The sequence below is a fragment of the Salvelinus alpinus genome, chromosome 2 (genome assembly GCF_045679555.1).
Source record: "Salvelinus alpinus chromosome 2, SLU_Salpinus.1, whole genome shotgun sequence".
Lineage (NCBI taxonomy): Eukaryota > Metazoa > Chordata > Actinopteri > Salmoniformes > Salmonidae > Salvelinus > Salvelinus alpinus.
The window spans coordinates 61,032,332-61,054,435 of record NC_092087.1 but is presented as its reverse complement, the minus strand read 5'-3'; the positions used below and the strand labels follow the sequence as shown (position 1 = coordinate 61,054,435).

The 22,104-nt window shown below is 40.4% G+C and overlaps 2 long non-coding RNA genes across 3 annotated transcripts; one reads left to right on the top strand and one right to left on the bottom strand.

Annotated features, from left to right (window-relative positions):
- Positions 1-1,713: 1,713 nt before the first annotated feature.
- LOC139565998 (uncharacterized) lies at positions 1,714-7,369 on the top strand. Its single transcript, XR_011673028.1, has 2 exons — positions 1,714-2,036; positions 7,180-7,369. It is a non-coding gene; the product is annotated as an uncharacterized lncRNA (long non-coding RNA).
- On the bottom strand, positions 2,388-21,409 carry LOC139566001 (uncharacterized). Of its 2 annotated transcripts, XR_011673029.1 has the most exons (8): positions 15,109-21,409; positions 14,942-14,979; positions 14,711-14,817; positions 14,373-14,409; positions 14,234-14,276; positions 12,288-12,349; positions 3,859-3,934; positions 2,388-3,141 (listed from the first exon to the last, which is right to left on the bottom strand). It is a non-coding gene; the product is annotated as an uncharacterized lncRNA (long non-coding RNA). The 2 variants fall into 2 exon arrangements; XR_011673030.1 differs by lacking the exon at positions 3,859-3,934.
- Positions 21,410-22,104: the final 695 nt, after the last annotated feature.

Here is a 22,104-nt window from a genome sequence, read left to right as displayed (position 1 = left end):
TCAGCGGTCCTCGAAATTGGCTTCCATCTAAATGCCAATTGAAAGGAGAGTTCACAGCTCTGCTCTGAGTGACTTCCCCAGTGATTTATGCCTCCCCAGAGAAGCGTGATAAGGGGCTTATGTCCAGCTATCTGTGCCAGCCAGGCCCCTAAACAATCATTCAGGATGCCTAAGAACATATTGTATTCAATGCTCGGTGACTGATGTATAGACATATTATCTCCTGCTGCTGGCTTTAGATAGTGGCTGACAAACAGTCCTCCTGTGGGGGAAATGTGAAATATATCACCTGTGGTAAAGATAATTCCCTGTGGGATGAGATTTGATTATCCTCTTTGTGAGGTGTAATGCCCGCCAGATAACAGAATTAGGGGAAGTGGTGGATAGGGACCTTTATGGACACTTTGGCACTTTGTCACATCACGGCGATTGCAGTCATAGTCTTGAGTGACGAGTTGTCTTTCAAACGTATGGTGATAAACAAAAGCTGTGGCAGGGATATAGTGATGGATGTGTTGATAAATAAGTTGGCTGCTGTCACTCTAGGGTTGCGTTCTGAAGGCGCCAACGGAAAACCCTCAGTAAACTAGGGTCATGTTTAGGTAGCAAAAAACAAGGCAAGTTCAAGTTCATGTTAATTTATTTCATTGACATGGCAGAATATACATTTTTTAAATGTTTTTTAATCAAAAACAAAGGCAATACTTTACTGTAGGAGTCCTTATGAATGCATTCATGAAGCCTTTATAACAGCTATATAACACATAACATTTGTCATATGCTCTAATAAGTAGTTTTGGTCCCGCTTTAAATTATGTGCAGCTTATAAAGGCTTCATAAAGCCTTCATAAACACCACATCAATGTGTTACACATCATCTATAACTGTATGTCATGCTTTATAAAGGGTTCATAAATGTGGCATACAGTAAGTGTGACATAACCACCAATGTCAAATGTGACATAACCCACTATTCAAATATGACATCAACCTGTGCTTTATAAAGGGTGGCATAAGCACGGCTTAATAAATGCATTATAAACCATATTAAATTGAGGCTTCACAAAGCATTAATAACCCCGTCATGCATCTTGGTAGAGCATTGCAATGCCAGGATATTGGGTTCGATTTCCGTGACCATCCATACATAATGTATTCACGCATGAATGTTAGTTGCTTTGGATAAAAGCGTCTGCTAAATTTGAAATATTATATTTCACTAAAACATTTTTAGGATGGCCCAACCTCTTTCCTTCTTGGGTGCATAGACAATATTGGACCTGATCTCAATTTCCCCCAAAATGCTGTGCTGCAGGATGACACACAATCATGCGAAAAACGTTGGTAGGGCCTTTCAGGTTTCAGATTTCCCCATTTTTTTCTTGTTTACACCATTTTTTTCACTTTTTTAATAGAAAAACTATTTTCTGTCTTCACAACAATGCTCAAACCATATCAGGGTCTGACTTTTGAGGTCTGCGAATAACCTCGGCAACTTTATTTTTAATTGAAGTTGCCATTTAAATCAGTGAGACTGCCCTACATTGTTGTTTCGTTGGCGGGTTTCTGTAGTGCAGTACACGCACGTGATGTGATTTGGACTCGGATGGAATGGGTGGAGTAACAGTCCAGCAGCAATCCGTATTATTCAGAGCCCTATGAAATGACACCATATATACATTTTACAGACCCTCATGAGTATTCCCTACAATACTTTTACTGCAGCACGCAGAACAGTTCTTGCTCTAAGCCAATACAGTATCTATTCCATATACAGTGATTCGCGATTAAAAAACAAAAACAAATGCCACTTAAATATGAACAAATATAAATCATTGTTAATGTTCAGACAACAAAATGTCATATATCATGAATGGTTATTGACACTTTTCTACTATTACATGAGACATTTAAAAATATATATACAAATATTTCATGACACGGAAGTACTTTTTTGTGTTGACGAGAGGCTGATCATGTGACGAGTTCGCGAATCAAAATTCCCACTTGTGCTGCCACTGGACAGCAAAAAACAAGTAAGTTATGTATTGTAATTTAAATTAGTTTGTAGTGGTTAAGTGTTCAGTTAGATTACATACTGTAGCTACCTCAATTGGTATTTCAAATAAGTTCGCTGACTTAACAGCAATCGCTAACTAGCCGAAATTTAACTAGCTAGCAGGCTTAGCTAAATACAAATCCCCCTAGATACAGCCACGTCGCGAGATTTGTAAATGAAAGAGGAATATAATAATACGAATTGAATGGAGTTTACCATCTTCCCATTTAGAGTTTCTGGCACAGCACAGAAATGCCCTTATCCAGATGGGGGGACAAAGGCATTTGCTAACTTTATCAAAAATAAAGGAGGACCAAGGCACTCTTCATATAATTAATTAAAATGGCTTTATTTGTATGGCATGTTCAATAGAAACAAAGTTTTAAAAACCCGACGCGTTTCGGGCTGCATGGTCTTTGCCAGGGAGTACACATAAATTATAATACAATGTCCTCTTTTGAACAGCTTTTTCCAATCAGCCCTAATTAGAAGAGGGAGTGGTTACAAAATAGATTCGACAACGCCTAGTAAGCAATACTTTACACATTAAAGGGAAATACTGTTAATGTTTACTCCATGCTAGAAGCATCAGAACGCTTAGAAAGGTAGTTCTAACCTTAAATATGACTGGGCAAAGTGCCAAGAAAAGGAAAGCAATCTATTCCATAGTACACTAGACCACAGCAAACATGGACAACAACAGTAAACATAGCTGAGGGCAATAGAGCAACATGTCCACTAGATGACAGCAAATGGTCCTATCACGACCCTACATAAAAGGCGAGAAATCCATATCTTAATTTAGACCAGGGTACTTAGTGGCCTGTCATTTGTAAATCCCAAAACGTCCCCTTTGGTTTAGCTGTTTAAGACGGTCCCCTTTTCTATTTCAGGCCGGAACATGATAAATACCCATAGTTTGTAGGGAGGCAGGGTTGCCATGGTGTAAGGACTTGTAGTGCCTTGCCATGGGGTAGTCATCATTGCCTACCCGTATGGCATACTTGTGTTCCACTAAGCAGTCTTGAAGGCGTTTCTTTGTCCGTCCAATGTAGAACACCTTGCACTGTGGACATTCCAATCTGTAGATGACATGAGTGGTTTTGCAGTTAATGAAATGCTTGATGTGATACTCCATTTTAGAAGCTGTGTCAACAAAATACTTTTTCTGTGCAATATTTCTGCAATGGTTGCACTGGTTGCATTTAAAAGAGCCCTTGGGTTTGTGGTCTAGCCAAGTTTTTTTGACAGATAGCTGTGGGCTAATTTGTCATTTAGGGTAGGACATCTCTTAAAGCTTATGAATGGTGGCTCTGGGAAGACTTGGCGTAGTAGTGTATCGCTTTGGATGATTCCCTAATTATTTTTAATGATTATTTGATTGTTCTCTGCTTCAATGCTGTATTTTGTAACAAAGTACACTCTCTGATGTATCACAAGGCACTCCCCTTTGCAACAAGTTCTCTCTGTCAAGTTGTCTGGCCCTTATACCTGCATATTTCAGGACCTGAGCGCTGTAGCCCCGATTCAAGAAGCGATTCTCCAATTCAGCAGATTTGTGTGCAAACAACCTTTGTCTTTTTTACTGATGTCAAGGTCCAAAAAAGGAATGTTATCCTTGCTGTACTCCATAGTTAGTTTGATGTTAGGGTTAATGCTGTTAAGGTATTGGTGGAAGGAAATAAGTTAATCTTCTGAGCCGGACCAGAACAGGCAAACATCAATATAGCGCCCCCACCATATAATCCGGTCAAAGAACTGGTTATTAGATCCAAAAATGAAATCATTTTCCCATTTACCCAAGTACAAACCAGCGTAGGAAGGGCTGTAGCAAGCTCCCATGGCACATCCTTTGACTTGTTTAAAAATACGGTCCTGAAAGACAAAGATGTTATTATTAAGAGTCCATTCAGTCAGTGAGACAGTGAATTCTGTAGGAGGCATCTAAGTCTCAGGCCGGTTACTCAAGAAATGGTCCATAGCTGCCAATCCTTGTTCATGTTCAATGGCGGTGTATAGAGACTCCACATCCATGGTGACTAAAAAGGAAGCTGGTACCTATATTGTTCAATTCCTTAATTTTGTTCAACACATCTGTGGTATCTTGAAGATAGGCTGTGATGGCAGAAAAGGCTTAATAAAGTAATCAATGTACTTAGAGATGGGTTCTGTCAGACTTTCATTACCACTAATGACTGGTTTGCCTAGGGGTTTTTCAAGATTCTTATGGACTTGGAAGAAGATAAAAAGAAGCCAGACTGCCATTAAAAAGACATTTGAACTCAATGTCTGAAATGAAGCCATTCTCAGCTTCTGTGAGGATCCCTTTCAATTCAGTTTTTAGGTCCTCTATAGGGTAAGAGATATGGTATAATTCATCATTGTCTAATTGATGGTAGGCTTCTGTCACATATGTCTTTACTCCACACTACTGTAGCGCCACCTTTGTCTGTTTTTTAACCACAATCCGTCCATTTTTGGACAATGATTGAACTGCATCCCTCTCTGTCTTAGAAAGATTACGTTGTGTTTGGTTAGAGTCAATTTGACCCTTAAATAGATTCTCCACATCAAAATTCACCTTCTTGGCAAATGTATTTACTTTGGCATTCTGGACAATGGGACAAAAGGTGGATTTGGGCTTAAAAGGTGTTTTTGAGGGCACAAACTTCCTGACCTGAGACACTGGTGTCTAGTTGGAGAGATGTTTTGCTTGTACCAGGCCTTCAGATGTAGAAATGAAATAGGTCAGTCTTTGTATTGAATACATTAGTTGAGTATGGTGTGGCAAAGGACAGTCCTTTAGACAAGACCCTTACACAATCATCAGAAAAGGGTTCTCCAGAAATGTTGATCACAGCCTTGTTCTCGTCCTGCTCCGTGTGGTTGGATAGTCTTGATTTCTTCCTCCCCGTCCGTGTTGGCCTCTTCCGCGTCCTCTCACTCTCTTGTTGAGGAACCTGCGTGACTCCTCTTCCTGGTCTAAAAGATATTGGGAGGAGCTGGCCTCTGAGTGTCTGGGGTGATTCTCATTGTCACTGCTCGTAAAGTTGAAAGAAAAAGATCTAGGCTTCCTCCTCTGCAAATGTGATTCTGAATTCTTGCGGGTTGGTTTTCTCCAGGCAAAGACCTTGCCATCTCTATAGTCTACTTCATCTCTTCTAAATTTTCTTAGCTTTTCTTCAATGTCAGAGTGAATGTGTCTACTTTCTCTTTCAAGATCTCATCACATTGTGCTTTATTAGAATTGTCACAGTGTTCTGTGATTTTCCTTTTTAATTCAATTTCTGTTTGGACTACTTGTCTGTCCTTTTTAGATTCTTCTATTAGAAGTAGCATTAGGTCAATAGCCTCCCATTTATCTCTAAATTCAGTTTTACCTTGTGCTCCATTAGCTGGAAACTTCATAATACGGAGTCCTCTGGGGATTAGGCCTTTCCTCCAATAGTCAGATAAGGTGATAGAATTGAGGTCAAGTTTGGTGTCTTTCTCCATAAGGTGTTGCAAGTCTCTGTAAGCCTTGTTTAACTTCTTGCGGATTCTTGCGGACAACTTCCGGTGAATTGCAGAGTGCAAAATTCAAATGACAACAATAGTAATATTTAACATTCATGAAAATACAAGTGTCATACATCAGTTAAAAGCTTAACAACTTGTTAATCCAGCCGCTGTGTCAGATTTCAAAAAGGCTTTACAGCGAAAGCACACCATGCGATTATCTGAGGACAGCGCCCAGCACACAAAAGCATTAAAAACATTTTCCAACCAAGCAAATGCGCCACGAAAGTCAGAAATAGCAATAAAATAAATCCCTTACCTTTGAAGAACTTATTCTGTTGGCACTCCAAAAGGTCCCAGCTACATCACAAATGGTCGTTTTGTTCGATAAAGTCCTTCTTTATATCCCCAAAAACTCAGTTTAGCTGGATTCAATCCACCGGTTTCCCTCCTTCAAAATGCATACAAAATGAATCCCAAACGTTACCAATAGACTTCTCCAAACAAGTCAAACAACGTTTATAATCAAACCTTAGGTACCCTAATACGTAAATAAACGATACAATTTAAGACGGAGAATCGTTATTGTCATTACCGGAGATAAACAACAAAGTACGCGCATTTACCAGAATGCGTAACAAACACTACAGCCAAAATGGGAGCCACTTAGAAAAACTAGCTAATTTTTCCAAAAACAAGCCTGAAACTCTTTCTAAAGACTGTTGACATCTAGTGGAAGCCCTAGGAACTGCAATCTGGGATGTTTTCCCTTTATATTAAAAATGACAGACATAGGAATCAATGGTAGGCTGATTTTTTTTTCTGGATGGTTTGTCCTCAGGTTTTCGCCTGCCATATCAGTTATGTTATACTCACAGACATTATTTTTAACAGTTTTAGAAACTTTAGAGTGTTTTCTATCCAAATCTACCAATTATATCCAATATCCTGAGTAACAGGCAGTTTACTTTGGGCACGCTTGTTATCCAGACGTCAAAATACTGCCCCCTATCCCAAAATCCATTCCATTATTCTCTATGGCTGTCATCTCATCTAGCAATGAGGTAGTGGTAATAATCCTTTGACCCTCTTCATGGGAATAGGAAAATCTTGTAGCCTCTTGGGTAAAATCCATAGTATGAGTTGTAAAATGTCCCCAAAACACAGAAAAACATTTACTGTGGAGCTGCTTACTCTAAGCACTACCCAAGTGCTATGATTAACTTGTAGAAAAAAAAGAGGGGAAGCGCTGCTAAGGTTGAAAATAGTAGATTTTGGTAGACAGAAGGTGCTCTTTGGTTAAAGGGGTAAATTGGTTATAAAAAATAAAGGAGGACCAAGGCACTCTTCATATGAATAATTAAATGCCTTTATTTGTATTGCATGTTCAATAGAAACAACATTTTAAAAATCCGACGCGTTTTGGCTGCATGGCCTTCGTCAGGGAGTACAAGGAAATGATAATACAATGTCCTCTTTTGAGCGGCTTTTTCCAATCAGCTCTAATTAGAAGAGGGAGTGGTTACAAAATTGATTGGACAACAACTAGTAAGCAATACTATACACATTAAAGTGAAATACTGTAGACATGTTAACTAACTTTCTTTGTTGATACTTTTAAGGTTGGAACCAACATGCAGTACCTCCAGCAGGAAGAGAGGCAAGAACCATTGGTCCGCCAGTTCAGTGACAAGCTACACTATTCACAGCCTTTTGTAATTTTCAATGTAATTGCATTGCTGGACTTTTTGAAACTTTATGTATTTGCATTGTTTTAAAAATGTACAAATAAAAGGAAATGTATGGATTAAACATGTCTTTAATGTTTATTTGTTTTAGCTGTTAGTGATAATTACCTAAGTGTTAAATACATTTGTAATTACTTCATTAAGCCTTTATGTAATGTATGTGTTATGAATGACCAAAGGTCTCTGACTTTATAGTAGGTATTAACATACTGCTGATTTATGAAGGTTCTCTCATGATCCACAGGTTATTTAAATGGTTTCTTTGGACCTGCAAAGCTTGTGTTTGTGTGTCAGAACCAAGATGATTTGGAGGAGTCCAACCTGAGACTACCACATCAGGTATTCCTCTCCTGTTCCCATGCTGGGGACCAGGGCTTGATTCCAACCTGTTGAATCAGTGCCAACATTTTGTGGCTGATCTTTCATCGGGGGAGTGGGTGAATGTGTCAAAGAACTGACTGGGCCCAGCACCGTGAGTTATGGCTAGTTTTTGTTTGTGTACTCAGGAACATGCAACTTGGTTCCAGAAGAAAGACACTTTTAATTTCTTTTGGTTGGGGACTTCCATCAAGGTAAGTGTTTCTTGGTGTAACGTCATCCCCAGGTTATTGCAAACACAGCACATATAAGCCTGGGATATCAACTATTCAAAGTTGGCCTTAGTGTGAGTGACCATAGAAGTCTATAGGAGTGAACTTCCTGAGTAAAGAATTTGTCATCGTCACTACTTAACACAGTCAAAAAGTCCTAATTATGGCTAAACCCTGCCCATTTCCACAATTTAGCTTCTTAAAATTAGATTTTAAACCTAACCCTAACTAATGAAGGCTGGTCCCTCAGAACTTCCGTGCATTTGGGCGAAGGAGATTAGGTGTAATGTGATTAACATGACATCACTTTAGAGCGTATGCCATCCTTCAGTACAACATGTCATCCTTTATAAAGCACATGTTTATGTCACATTTGACGATTATGTCACACAGTGATGTCACACTTATTAACCCTTTATAAAGCATGATTTACGGTTATAGATGCTTTGTAACACATGTAGTGCCTATGAAGGCATTATGAAGGCTTTATGAAGCTTTTCAAAGCTACACGTCATTTAAAGCGGGACTGTAGTTGGGGGGGATAAATTGGAAAGCTCTGTAGTCTTGCTTTGTGGCATTCCACGAAGCCTCTGTTATACCGATCATACTGTACATTGTTGTGTGTAGATATGGTTGTCCTTGTTTGATTGGACGTCTTTCAGCGATGCTCCTATTGGCACATTTATTGCTAAATATACAAGACCATTTTAGCCACACCCGTTGCTAACCGGTGTATATAATTGCATGCAAACACTCAATACAGAGTTCCAAATTGCCTCTGGAAGCAATGTTAGCACATGAACTGTTCGCCGGGAGCTTCATAAAAATGGGTTTCCATGGCGGAGCAGCCGCACTCAAGCCTAAGATCACCATGCGCAATGCCAAACTTCGACTGGAGTGTTGTAAAGCTCGCCACTATTGGACTCTGGAGCAGTGTAAACGTGTTCTCTGGAGTGATAAATCACGCTTCACCATCTGGCAGTCTTACGTATGAATCTGGATTTGGTGAATGCCAGGAGAACGCAACCTGACCGAATGCATAGTGCTAAATCTAAAGTTTGGTGGAGGAGGAATAATGGTCTGGGGCTGTTTTTCATGGTGCGGGCTAGGCCCCTTAGTTCCAGTGAAAGATAATCTTAACGCTACAGCATGCAATGACATTCTAGACGATTCTGTGCTTCCAACTTTGTGGGGAAGGTCCCTTCCTGTTTCAGCATGACAATGCCCCCGTGCACAGAACCCTGACCTCCAAACCCATCCAACATCTTTGGGATGAATTGGAACGCCGACTGCGAGCCACGCCTAATCGTCCAATATCAGTGCTGACCTCACTAATGCCATTGTGGCTGAATGGAAGCAAATCCCCGCAGCAATGTTCCAACATCTAGTGGAAAGGCTTTCCAGAAGAGTGGAAGCTGTTATAGCAGCAAATGTGGGACCAACTCCATATTAATGCATTTTGGAATGAGATATTCGACGAGCAGGCATCCACATACTTTTAGTCATGTAGTGTAGCTAGCTAAACATCTACCGGTAGCCATATCTATGACTAAAAAGAGAAGAGGTTTTACAATAAAACCTTTTCTCTTTTTAGTAGTAGATATAGTTACTAAACAGCAAGTTACAATGTTACAACCAGCCACCCAAAGCTATGTTTTCTCCTCCCAGAGTGCTAAGAACCTTGGCGTGATCCTGGACAACACCCTGTCGTTCTCAACTAACATCAAGGCGGTGACCCGTTCCTGTAGGTTCATGCTCTACAACATTCGCAGAGTACGACCCTGCCTCACGCAGGAAGCGGCGCAGGTCCTAATCCAGGCACTTGTCATCTCCCGTCTGGATTACTGCAACTCGCTGTTGGCTGGGCTCCCTGCCTGTGCCATTAAACCCCTACAACTCATCCAGAACGCCGCAGCCCGTCTGGTGTTCAACTTTCCCAAGTTCTCTCACGTCACCCCGCTCCTCCGCTCTCTCCACTGGCTTCCAGTTGAAGCTCGCATCCGCTACAAGACCATGGTGCTTGCCTACGGAGCTGTGAGGGGAACGGCACCTCCGTACCTTCAGGCTCTGATCAGGCCCTACACCCAAACAAGGGCACTGCGTTCATCCACCTCTGGCCTGCTCGCCTCCCTACCTCTGAGGAAGTACAGTTCCCGCTCAGCCCAGTCAAAACTGTTCGCTGCTCTGGCACCCCAATGGTGGAACAAACTCCCTCACGACGCCAGGTCAGCGGAGTCAATCACCACCTTCCGGAGACACCTGAAACCCCACCTCTTTAAGGAATACCTAGGATAGGATAAAGTAATCCTTCTAACCCCCCCCCCCTTAAAAGAGTTAGATGCACTATTGTAAAGTGGTTGTTCCACTGGATATCATAAGGTGAATGCACCAATTTGTAAGTCGCTCTGGATAAGAGCGTCTGCTAAATGACTTAAATGTAAATGTTTACCAGCAAACATTAGCACATGACTGGAGTTGGCTATTTAGCCACACTTTACGTTTGTAACTTGTTAGCAAATATGTAACATCAGCAATTGTACATAATTGTGCTACTAGTTATGTAACATCATTGACGAGGGTTGATATTGGTTATGATTATGACAGTGGATGCATTTTAATCTCACAAAATTATAGGCATGACACAAAATAAGATTCCAAACAGATGTAAATAAGCAAGCTAGCTAGCTAAGTTTACTAACAGTAAGGAAAAACAATACAACAATAATTTACTGTTGTAAATCTCTAAAACTGAAGCTGGTTTTACTATAGAAATATTTTGCCTAAGCATGCCTGTTAGACATGACTGTATCTAGATACTGTCTGTCTACCTACCTACCTACCTACCTACCTACCTACCTAGGTACATTTGTACAGTCTGGTCACTATACAGAAGTTCAGGTTTATGCCATATTTCTTTCTATTAGGCTAGATATTGTTCTAAATGTATGCATGTTCAACTAGCCTACCCTACTGTTGACGTTATGCTGGCACAGTTCAACTGTGAATGTAAGATTCTTGTTAAATACCCAGTTCTCTTTCTTAGTTAACATTGAACAGTGTACACTCCCCTGTGTTTTAGATGTATATAAACATATTCTGTAAATCCATAAAGGCAGACAAATTTGGAAGATTGATAGAAAATATCCATATTTAATTTAGTGGTTCTACATGGTCTTATGCTGAGCCACACTGGCTGCGTTTACACAGGCAGCCCAATTCTGTTTTTTTGTTGTTGCGTTTAACCAATCACATCAGATCTTGTTCAGAACTGATCTGATTGGTCAAAAGACAAATTAATGAAAAAAGGATCAGAATTGGGCTGGCTGTGTAAATGCAGCAATAGCCCTTTATCCGTCTTTGGCAATGGTGTTTGGCATGGTGGGATGGGGAAGCTGAGACTCTTTGTGCTTGTGGCAAAGGTTATTTTCCTGTCTGCGGTGTACGGCCAGCTGGATAAGACTCTGCCGGAAGTGGTGTAGGGCTTCTTAACCACCAACTGTTTGGACCTCTTGCAGAAGATCTACTGGTACTGCACGTCTCTTGGAAAGACATGGTTGTGGCGTTAGCATTTTACACTTTTTCTGTAAGGGATGTAGGGCAATTCGCCTTTGTTGGTAAAGGTGTTAACCGAATGGGATCTAAGTGTTTAGAGACAGGCTAGTGTATTGTTTAAGGAAAATGAGGGACATTGGGAGCTGCCCTTGAGAGGAAGAGCAGTCAACAAAGTGAACGGGCTGCAGAAAGTGTGAAAAGTCTTAGGGGGGCAGTTCTTACAGAGTATGTATTGTTGTGTTTGGGAGATTGAGGAGAAATGGCACTTCTCAATCGCTCTCATATACGACAATACATTTACTGTCTCTAAACACTACCATGCACAAAAAAATCCTTCCTCATCTCAAAGACCTGTCTGTAAACCTCCTCCAGCCTATTGACTTTGACATATCATTCTTGTCAATAGTACCCCTTGGCAGAGGATTTTTGTAGACATGTTTTTTTATTTGTGTTTTGAGAATCTGCAGAGAGAAGAATGAGGTGGTTGTGGTTACTGTTGTAGTCTTGATTTTCTACCTTTCAGTGTCCCTTGCTGGTTTCTGTCCCACAACCTTGTTGTGCTCCCTAACTGCAAGGTGTGTCCACTCCCTCATGCTTGTGTACGCAGAATTATGCCGCTTTGGGGTATTTTGCAACATGGCGCTGTGGAAGGACTCCAAATAAAGGTGAAAAGGGGTCGTCTAAATTGATTACATGGTCTGGAAGGTACTCTGTGGTCATCAGGCTACCTCTAACCACCCCATAACACAAACCATACAAACACTACCCAATTCATGCTTATGCCATGCTTACTGTAAATGTATCTAAGCCGTTAGCTTGTAAATATTTTTGACAACTTACCTTCACCTTGTGCAGAGCTAGGGGTTGGAAGCACATGGTGGTGGAAACAGATTCTGTACCACCTATAACAAAATACACAAACAATTGAACCACCCCATTATTTGTATTGATCGCTATCTGACTGGCTAGCTTGGTACACCTAAAATGGACATTTCAATATGGCTAGCTTGCTCTTAGCTAGCAAGCATCACTAAAATGGAAGCACGATTGCTAGCCAGCTGAGAACCAACTAACCAACCATAGACAATTTATGCACATTCATCATTGCGACCAACACAGAGAGTGAGTTAGCTATATGGACAATTCTATTTTTAGTAATGGAATGTTTTCCAGACAAGTGTGGAATAGAAGGCTAACAGATTGACCTATTCATATTTGCTTACGTTAGCTAACGTTAGTCTAAGATAGAATGAACAAACTAACATGTTTACTCTGCTTCTGATAGCTACCAGTCTAGCAGTGACTACCATGGCATAGGTGAAATTGATAGAGAGTGTGTATCCAAAAGATAGCTATATACAGGCAGTGGCGACCCACATTTTTTTCAAGCAAAAAATATATACAGTTGAAGTCGGAAGTTTACATACACCTTAGCCAAATACATTTAAACTCAGTTTTTCACAATTCCTGACATTTAATCCTAGTAAAAATTCCCTGTATTAGGACAGTTAGGATCAACACTTTATTTTAAGAATGTGAAATGTCAGAATAATAGTAGAGAGAATGATTTATTTCAGCTTTTATTTCTTTCATCACATTCCCAGTGGGTCAGAAGTTTACATACACTCAATTAATATTTGGTAGTATTGCCTTTAAATTGTTTAACTTGGGTGAAACATTTCGGGTAGCCTTCCACAAGCTTCCCACAATAAATTGGGTGAATTTCAGCCCATTCTTCCTGACAGAGCTGGTGAAACTGAGTCAGGTTTGTAGGCCTCACACTTTTTCAGTTCTGCCCACAAATTTTCTATAGGATTGAGGTCAGGTCTTTGTGATGGCCACTCCAATACCTTGACTTTGTTGTCCTTAAGCCATTTTGCCACAACTTTGGAAGTATGCTTGTAGTCATTGTCCATTTGGAAGACCCATTTGCAAACAAGCTTTAACTTCCTGACTGATGTCTTGAGATGTTACTTCAATATATCCACATAGTTTTCCTCCCTCATGATGCCATCTATTTTGTGATGTGTACTAGTCCCTCCTGCAGCAAAGCACCCCCACAACATGATGCTGCCACCCCTGTGCTTCACGGTTGGGATGGTGTTCTTTGGCTTGCAAGCCTCCTTATTTTTCCTCCAAACATAACGATGGTCATTATGGCCAAACAGTTCTATTTTTGTTTCATCAGACCAGAGGACATTTCTCAAAAAAGTACTAACTACTTTTGTAATACAACTTTAGGTATTTTTTAAGTTAATAATCGATAAAATTGAAGACGGGATGATCTGTGTTCAATACAGGATTAAAACCAACTGTAGCATGCTTTCTGGTCTCGCGCCTCTAACAAACAGGACACGTCGAGTGACTCTCGTTCAAGATGGCCGTACTTCTTCATTACACAAAGGAATAACCTCAACCAATTCCTCAAGACTGTTGACATCCAGTGGAAGCGGTAGGAACTGCAAGCATGTCCCTTAGAAATCTGGTTTCCCAATGAAAGTTCATTGAAAAGAGTGACCTAAAAACAAAGAAATCTGAATGGTTTGTCCTCGGGGTTTCGCCTGCTAAATAAGTTCTGTTATACTCACAGGCATGATTCAAACAGTTTTATAAACTTCAGAGTTTTCTATCCAAATATATACTAATAATATGCATATCTTATCTTCTGGGGATGAGTAGCTGGCAGTTTAATTTGGACATGCTTTTCATCCAAAATTCCGAATGCTGCCCCCTACCCTAGAGAAGTTAATAATACTTCCTGTTGACCCGACCAAGTGACATCTCACCTATGATCATGCTGTGCCCTCTGTGTCAGCCAGTTGATATAACCTAGAGGATTTAGGTGAGAAGGGGTAGAGGAATGAAGTGAAGAAGAGAGACAGTTATTGTGTGTGTGTGTGTGTGTGTGTGTGTGTGTGGTCTCACCTGGTGTCCACACTAAGTGGCTACAGAGTACTTTATGCTGAAAAATAGACACACAACGACAAACAATAGAAGATAATGTCAATAGAAGATACTGTATGTGACGCAGACACCTATTGGAGTGTACCTGAAACATTTAAATATAGAGGGCTATGTGTCTCACCACATATCATGACTTGGCAGCAACAGATAGTCCATTGGAAATGGCTGTGTTTATGTGGTGTAAATCTGAAAATTAGCAGCTTACATCTTAAGGGTTTTTTAATTAATGCATGTGAGACAGGTTCCATGTACAACAAGACAGGCAGAGATGGAGAAAAATAACAGAACCGTTTAATTACCTCTGGTAATGGACACTTTTGCCAGCAATAAAGCTTCCACGGCCTGTTCCTCAGACAGTGAACATCTGGCAATATCTACATTTTCGACCCCTTGGTCAGCTCGCTCTCTGAAAGTAAAGCAAACAGCTTATCTTTTTATAGACATGAAAACAATAACTGAGATATGACCGTTCAATCTAAAGCAGCAGATGTCATTTTTAGGATACGTCAATACAGCCCAGTGCTGCTTACCTGAGATGCCATCTTCGTAGGTGTCCGCTTTGACTGTCCTTGTGTCGAAAAAAAAGTTGCTTTCAGAACAATTATTTTTGATTGAAAATAAAAAAGGTTTTGCTCTCGACAAAAAGAGACAAATGTACCTCCATAGCATATAACCATTTGCCTGTGAATAACCATACCTCATACAAACGTGCTACTGTATGCAGAATTCTTGACGCACAACCGAAGATGCTGCCATATCCTGCCAGCACGCCCACAAGCGAGCCACTCAGGAGCAGAATGATGACGCGTGGAGGAGGGAAAGGAATGAGATGGGAACAGCAATTTGTTGCAAGTTGGGGAGTAGGGCTACTAGCTGAACAATAGACTATTCAACCTTTACTAAAGAATGGTCTAATACCCGAGCTAGATGTGAAACCCCCCCCTCCTATCACAGACCAGATTTGCCCTAACGACCAAGGGGTAGCTTGCTACTCAATGTAATAAAGTAAGAACTTTTCAAATAAGTTACCTTACACGTTATGTTGGCTGACAATTTGTTAGCAACCCTGTCCTTACGAACCACATAGCATATCATTACAGCAGTATGTACCGGTATGTTAGCTAGCTACCTAACATTAGTAACGTAAACTCACCCCATTCCGTACAAATGTGCGTAACCGCGACATTCAAACGAGGCTAAAAAAGAAAACGAATGGGACTGTAGCGACTGTGTTGACTTCAAAATCGGGGGTGTGAACTAGGTTTCTATTCAAGCGTTAATCGACATGGTAATGACTCTATAGTATTGGAGAAAAGTTGAAAAAACTGACCCTCCGTTACATCGTGACGTGTCATGTCGTAACGTACAGCACGCATAAAGCAACTATTTCTGTCTTACAATCTCTCTCCACCAGGTGTAGCACTTCTCTCATCGTTTAAAAACAAGAAATGGACAGTGACGGGGGTAAGGGGGGATACCTAGTCATTTTTTTCGTCATCATTGCATGCGATCATCATTCTCAAAGCCCCTGTTTACTTCTAAGATCACTTTAGCACCGCCCTAAAAACCCGATTCAAATTCGACACAAACCTTCAAATAGGTATGTAATGACACATTATATAAACTCTTTATAGTGTTTTATTTACATTTTAGAGGCGATAAGGTGATAAGTTTGACAGATCAAGTGAAAAAAGCAATTTTCCCACACGACATCTGTCCTACTCACTATCACGCATTAGTTTCGCTTCCCCACCCACCATTTTTAAAAAGACCCGACGGGGCTCATTGCCTGCTTGAATTATGCAGAAACGGGCAGTGTTTAGGTCATGTAATTGATTTTGTTGGAAAGGGGAGAATTTGTCAATACCATTGTAAAGCACATTACAGTTGATCTGGAAGTATTACGTTTTTGAGGCGCTAAAATAAGGGCAATTGTACGGACCAAGGCGATGTACGAGTTTACGTTAGTTATACATCAAACTTGCCAGTATATTAACTATAGGCTAACTAATTACCCAACGTTTAATGACTTGATTATTCTCGTCATTCTTAGCTTAGCTAAATGGTATAGTCGTTGTGCTTTATTAATGGACATTCAGGTGCTTTCGTAAATTTGCTCTGGCTATCTATAGGCTCAACAATAGAATGAGTCAAAATTCATCCAAGGCTGAAAAACGGCTTAAGAACGTTGGCTAAACTGGAACACTAGCGCGAGCCCATAGCAAATTGATGGAATCGAACGTTCGCAGAACCTGTTTTGACTGGAGTGATGCTGAGAATTCCATTAAAAATGAATTCCATTAAAAATGTATTTTACCACTACAATCTGTTCGGACGAAACTGGAAAAAAACGACTTGTGTAGAAAGTAAACATCCGCACCTCGATGGTGTCAACTGTGCTTATGTTTGCGTAATGAAAAAGTAGGGAAAAATAAGAACTTCTGACCATTTCTGGTCTGGTAATCGATGACAAATGAGCTCGCTGCCCAGACTTACATAATTACATAGAGGAGATTCTCCTGATTTTCCACCCTCAAAGCATCGTTACCCATCGCGCCACAAAAGCCGCAACCCTTACAGAGCAAGGGGAACAACTACTTCCAGGTCTCAGAGCGAGTGACGTCACCGATTGAAACGCTATTGGCGCGCACCCCGCTAACTAGCTAGCCTTTTCACACCGGTTACACCCGACTTGAAAAAAATATACATTTACACATTGCGAGATATTTGGCGAAATAGACAGACATGCCTATATTTCCCCCATAGGAAACAATGGGAAGCCCGCAGAGTTCCAATATTATTTTTGTTGTTTACATTTTAACTATAAAACAACGTGAGCAGGTCTCATTGCCAACAATAGCGAAGCAGGCATTGTGACGTTGAACAATAAGCTGGGAATAGAACGTTCGGAAGGCAAGTTGGTGCCATGGTGCTCAATATAACTAATTGGAGCATGCACTAAAATAAGGCCAGTTTTTTTGTGATTACTTCAAAACGACGGCAAGCAGCTGGGAAATCCTCCTCTATGCTTCACGGTGGGAACCACACATGCGGAGATCATCCGTTCACCTACTCTGCGTCTCACAAAGACACTGGGGTTGGAACCAAAAAAAAATCGCAAATTTGGACTCATCCGATCAAAGGACAGATTTCCACCGGTCTAATGTCCATTGCTCGTGTTTCTTGGCCCAAGAAAGTCTCTTCTTATTATTGGTGTCCTTTAGTAGTGGTTTCTTTGCAGCAATTCGACCATGAAGGCCTGATTCACGCAGTCTCTTTTGAACAGTTGATGTTGAGATGTGTCTGTTACTTGAACTCTGTAAAGCATTTATTTGGGCTGCAATTTCTCTAATGACCTTATCCTCTGCAGCAGAAGTAACTCTGGGTCTTCCTTTCCTTTCCTGTGGCCAGTTTCATCAGCGCTTGATGGTTTTAGTGACTGCACTTGAAGAAACTTTAAAAGTTCTTAATTTTCAAGATTGACTGACCTTCGTGTCTTAATGTAAATGAGGGACTGTCGTTGCTCTTTGCTTATTTTAGCTTTTCTTGCCATAATATGGAATTGGTCTTTTACCAAATAGGGCTATCTTCTGCATACCACCCCTATCTTGTCACAACACAACTGATTGGCTCAAACGCATTAAGAAGAAAATAAATTAACTTCTTGTGGGCCGGTGGCAGTATTCGGTATTTCGGATGACTGACGTGCCCAAAGTAAACTGCCTGTTACTCAGGCCTAGAGGCTAGGATATGCATATAAATTATAGTAGTTGATAGAAAACACTCTGAAGTTTCCAAAACTGTTAAAATAATGTCTGTGAATATAACAGAACTGATATAGCAGGTGAAAACCCGAGGAGAATCCATCCAGGATTTTTTGTTGCTGCTCACCACTCATTATAATGGCTGTCTATCGGAATATCAAAGGAATACCTCCCAGATTGCAGTTCCTAGGGCTTCCAGTAGATGTCAACAGTCTTTAGAAAGAGTTTCAGGCTTGTTTTTTGAAAAATTAGCTAGAGTTTTTAGTTTTTCTAAGTGGCTCCCATTTTGGCTGTAGTGTTGTGGCGCGAGTCGGTGAGGGCGCACACTTCGTTATTCATCTCCGGTAATGAACATACCATTCTCCGTTTTCAATTGTATTGTTTATTTACATATTAGGGTACCTGAGGATTGATTAGAAACGTTGTTTGACTTGTTTGGACAAAGCACGCCAACTAAACTGACTTTTGTGGGATATAAAGAACTTTATCGAACAAAAGGACTATTTGTTGTGTAGCTGGGACCCTTGGGATTGCAAAAAGAGGAAGATATTCAAAGGTAAGTGATTTATTTTATCGCTATTTCTGACATTCGTGACGCCTCTGCTTGGTTGGAAAATGTTTGTAATGCTTTTGTATGAGGGACGCTGTCCTCAGATAATCGCATGGTATGCTTTCGCCGTAAAGCCCTTTTGAAATCTGAAAGTGGCTGAATTAACAAGAAGTTAAGCTTTTAAATGATTTAAGACACTTGTATTTTCATGAATGTTTAATATTACGATTTTGTATTTTGAATTTGGCGCGCTCCGATTTCACCGGTTGTTGTCGAACTTGATCCCAGTAACGGGATTTCCGCTCTAAGTTAAGAGGCAGATGCGGTGGGACTCGAGTTTCGCCATCAGTTGGTAGACTGTCCCCTCTCTCTAGTCAGTTACACCGGAGAACGGGTGAGAGCAGTGACCTTGAGAGAGTCTCTCTCTCCCGCTCCAAGATATTTTTGGATTGGTCATCCAACCTTGGAAACTCTGGCATCTTTTTAGAGCTCCGACCAGTTCCCCGTTGTCTTGAAAGCACAATGACCATCAGATGCAGGTAGCATCAGTCTACTAAAATAAAAAAGCAAATTATTCAAATTTATGCTAATCTGTATCTCGCAAGTGCTACACTAATTGATCTATTATGTTATCAAAGCTCAATTTTTTAAATATGGTCTGAGAAGAACAATATTGGTGGGCCAAGCATATAGCCTGATAATGTATTAGGTCTACTGCACAAAACTCATTACTACAGAACAGTTTTTAAAAGTTACATGTTTTAAATCATGTTTAGTGGTAGATCTCTGCTTGCTTTTTGACTGTAAAAGTGATCCTGACTCAAAGGTTGGTGGCCAATGTTGTAAAGTCTCCTTTCACTGAAAGATGTGTCACCAATTAAGCCCCCGAGGATTGGAGTTAGATAGATAAATCAAACATGCTCCATCAATCCTAATCTGGAATACGATTTCACCATTTGCAACTATGACGGAATTGCATTTGTTGAACATCAGTCTTAGATTTCCAGGGTAAATACAGTACCAGTCAAACATTTGGACACCTACTCATTCCAGGGTTTTTCTTTATAATAATAGCGAAGACATCAAAACTATGAAAAACAGGTTGAGAGAATGCCAAGAGTGTGCAAAGCTGTCATCAAGGCAAAGGGTGGCTACTTTGAAGAATCTCCGCCTGTGTGGTTCCCACCGTGAAGCATGGTGGAGGAGGTGTGATGATGTGGGGGTGCTTGCTGGTAACTTTTTTTTGGTTACTACATGATTCCATATGTGTTATGTCATAGTTTTGATGTCTTCACTATTATTCTATAATGTAAAAAATAGTAAAAATAAAGACAAAACCCTTGAATGAGTAGGTGTCCAAACTTTTGACTGGTACTGTATATTCTAAATGCAGAAGACACATTTCAGTTGAAGGCATTCAGTTGCACAACTGACTAGGTATCCCCCTTTCGTTCAGTTGAGGATGTTTTTTTTCTTCATCATTGGATAAGGTGGTTATTAGGCAGAAAGAAGAATGAAAGTTTCCAGCCATTCAATATAATGTCATGTTAGTCTTAAACACTCAATATAGGTGTATCTTTTGTGCTAAGTCTGTTTACATCTCCGCCAGATAGCTCAAATAGGGAAAACAATTGTAATATCTCTGTGCAGTAGGCTAATGTTGGGATAGTATGTAATCAATACTCAAAGTAAATCCTGGGTAGTTAATTTTCCTAAACAGCTTAGATGCCTAGAATTATAGATGTCTACTATTTTATTAGATAAAACATTATTGTTATTGGCCAGCTAGGGGAAAGATAATGATGGAATAAACAACATGGTCAAAAATACTTTGGTAAACACAGACTACAGCAATCTGATTCTGCTCCAATATTCGACAATGGTGGGGCTGAAAACACAGGCTTGCCAGGTGTTGATGTCGATTTATTCCTTTCATGAAGGTTCAAATATATTTGAGAGCTTCGACGTCAAGTAATGAAGCCCAGTTCAGATACATCAGACAAGACGAGATAAAAGTAGCTAGCTTTAGAATGGGGCATTACAATCAAAAAGAGATGCGCAGTTGATACTGTTTCCATGGTAACTATTTCCAATTACGTGATTAAACTTTTAAACAAAGTTGCCACTTGTAGCAAATGAGTGTCATGAAATAGATGTTCCAGAAACAGGGTACATTGACTTGTCAGATAAATATCAGCAAGCTATGCTAGCTATTTGCAGCAAAATGGCTAGCTAGTTCTCTACTTGGCTAGCTAGTTAGCTGTTTGGCTAAACACAAAACGTTAGTGTATTGTTCTTTGCTTAGCTAAATGGATCCGTCTCGTCGCAAGACATTGGCTAAACATTAAGCTAGGCCTAGCTACATGCTGAATCTTCGAAACTCCAGCCGAGGACATGAGATTCTAAAAGTAGACCGTTCAGATCAAACAAACCATTGCATCATGCCTCATCTTCACGGAACCCAAACTGGCTGTGCACGTGCGCCATCGTGCATAAATGTATTTTGTCCCCCCACACAAAACGCGATCACAACACGCAGGATAAAATATCAAAACAAACTCTGAACCAATTATATTAATTTGGGGACAGGTCGAAAAGAATTAAACATTTATGGCAATGTAGCTAGCTAGCTTGCACTTTCTAGCTAATTTGTCCTATTTAGCTAGCTTGCTGTTGCTAGCTAATTTGTCCTGGGATATAAACATTGAGTTTACCTGAAATGCACAAGGTCCTCTACTCCACCAATTAATCCACACATAAAGCGGTCAACCGAATTGTTTCTAGTCATCTCTCCTTCCAGGCTTTTTCTTCTCTTGACTTTATATTGCGATTGGCAACTTTCATCAATTACGTGCATTACCGCCACCGACCTATTTCGTCTTTCATTCACCCACATGGGTATAACCAATGAGGAGATGGCACGTGGGTACCTGTTTCTGTAAACCAATGAGGAGACGGGAGAGGCAGGACTTGCAGCGCGATCCGTGTCAGAAATAGAACTTGTCAACGCAGACGCTCGTTGGCGCGCGTGAGCAGCGTGGGTGCAATAATTGAATAATATCGATTTCTAAATGTATTTTGCTACGCTCGTGTCGTGTAGTCAGCCTGTTATGTATCTGAAATAGGCTTTATGATTATGGCTACTTCGTACCAGTAGAGTAGTGTGAAGTAGATAGCTAGCTAGCCAATTTCAGCGTGGCTTTCAGACCACAGACATTAGAAATATAACACAAGGTCAATTAACAATAGCTATATACATAATTTAGCTAGCTAGTTACGATAAACTAGTGAAGCAACATTTTATATTCAAATGAAACAAACCATGTTGCAGTCTGCTAATAGGCTACACTAGCTAATGTTACCTAGCTAGCTAATAAGA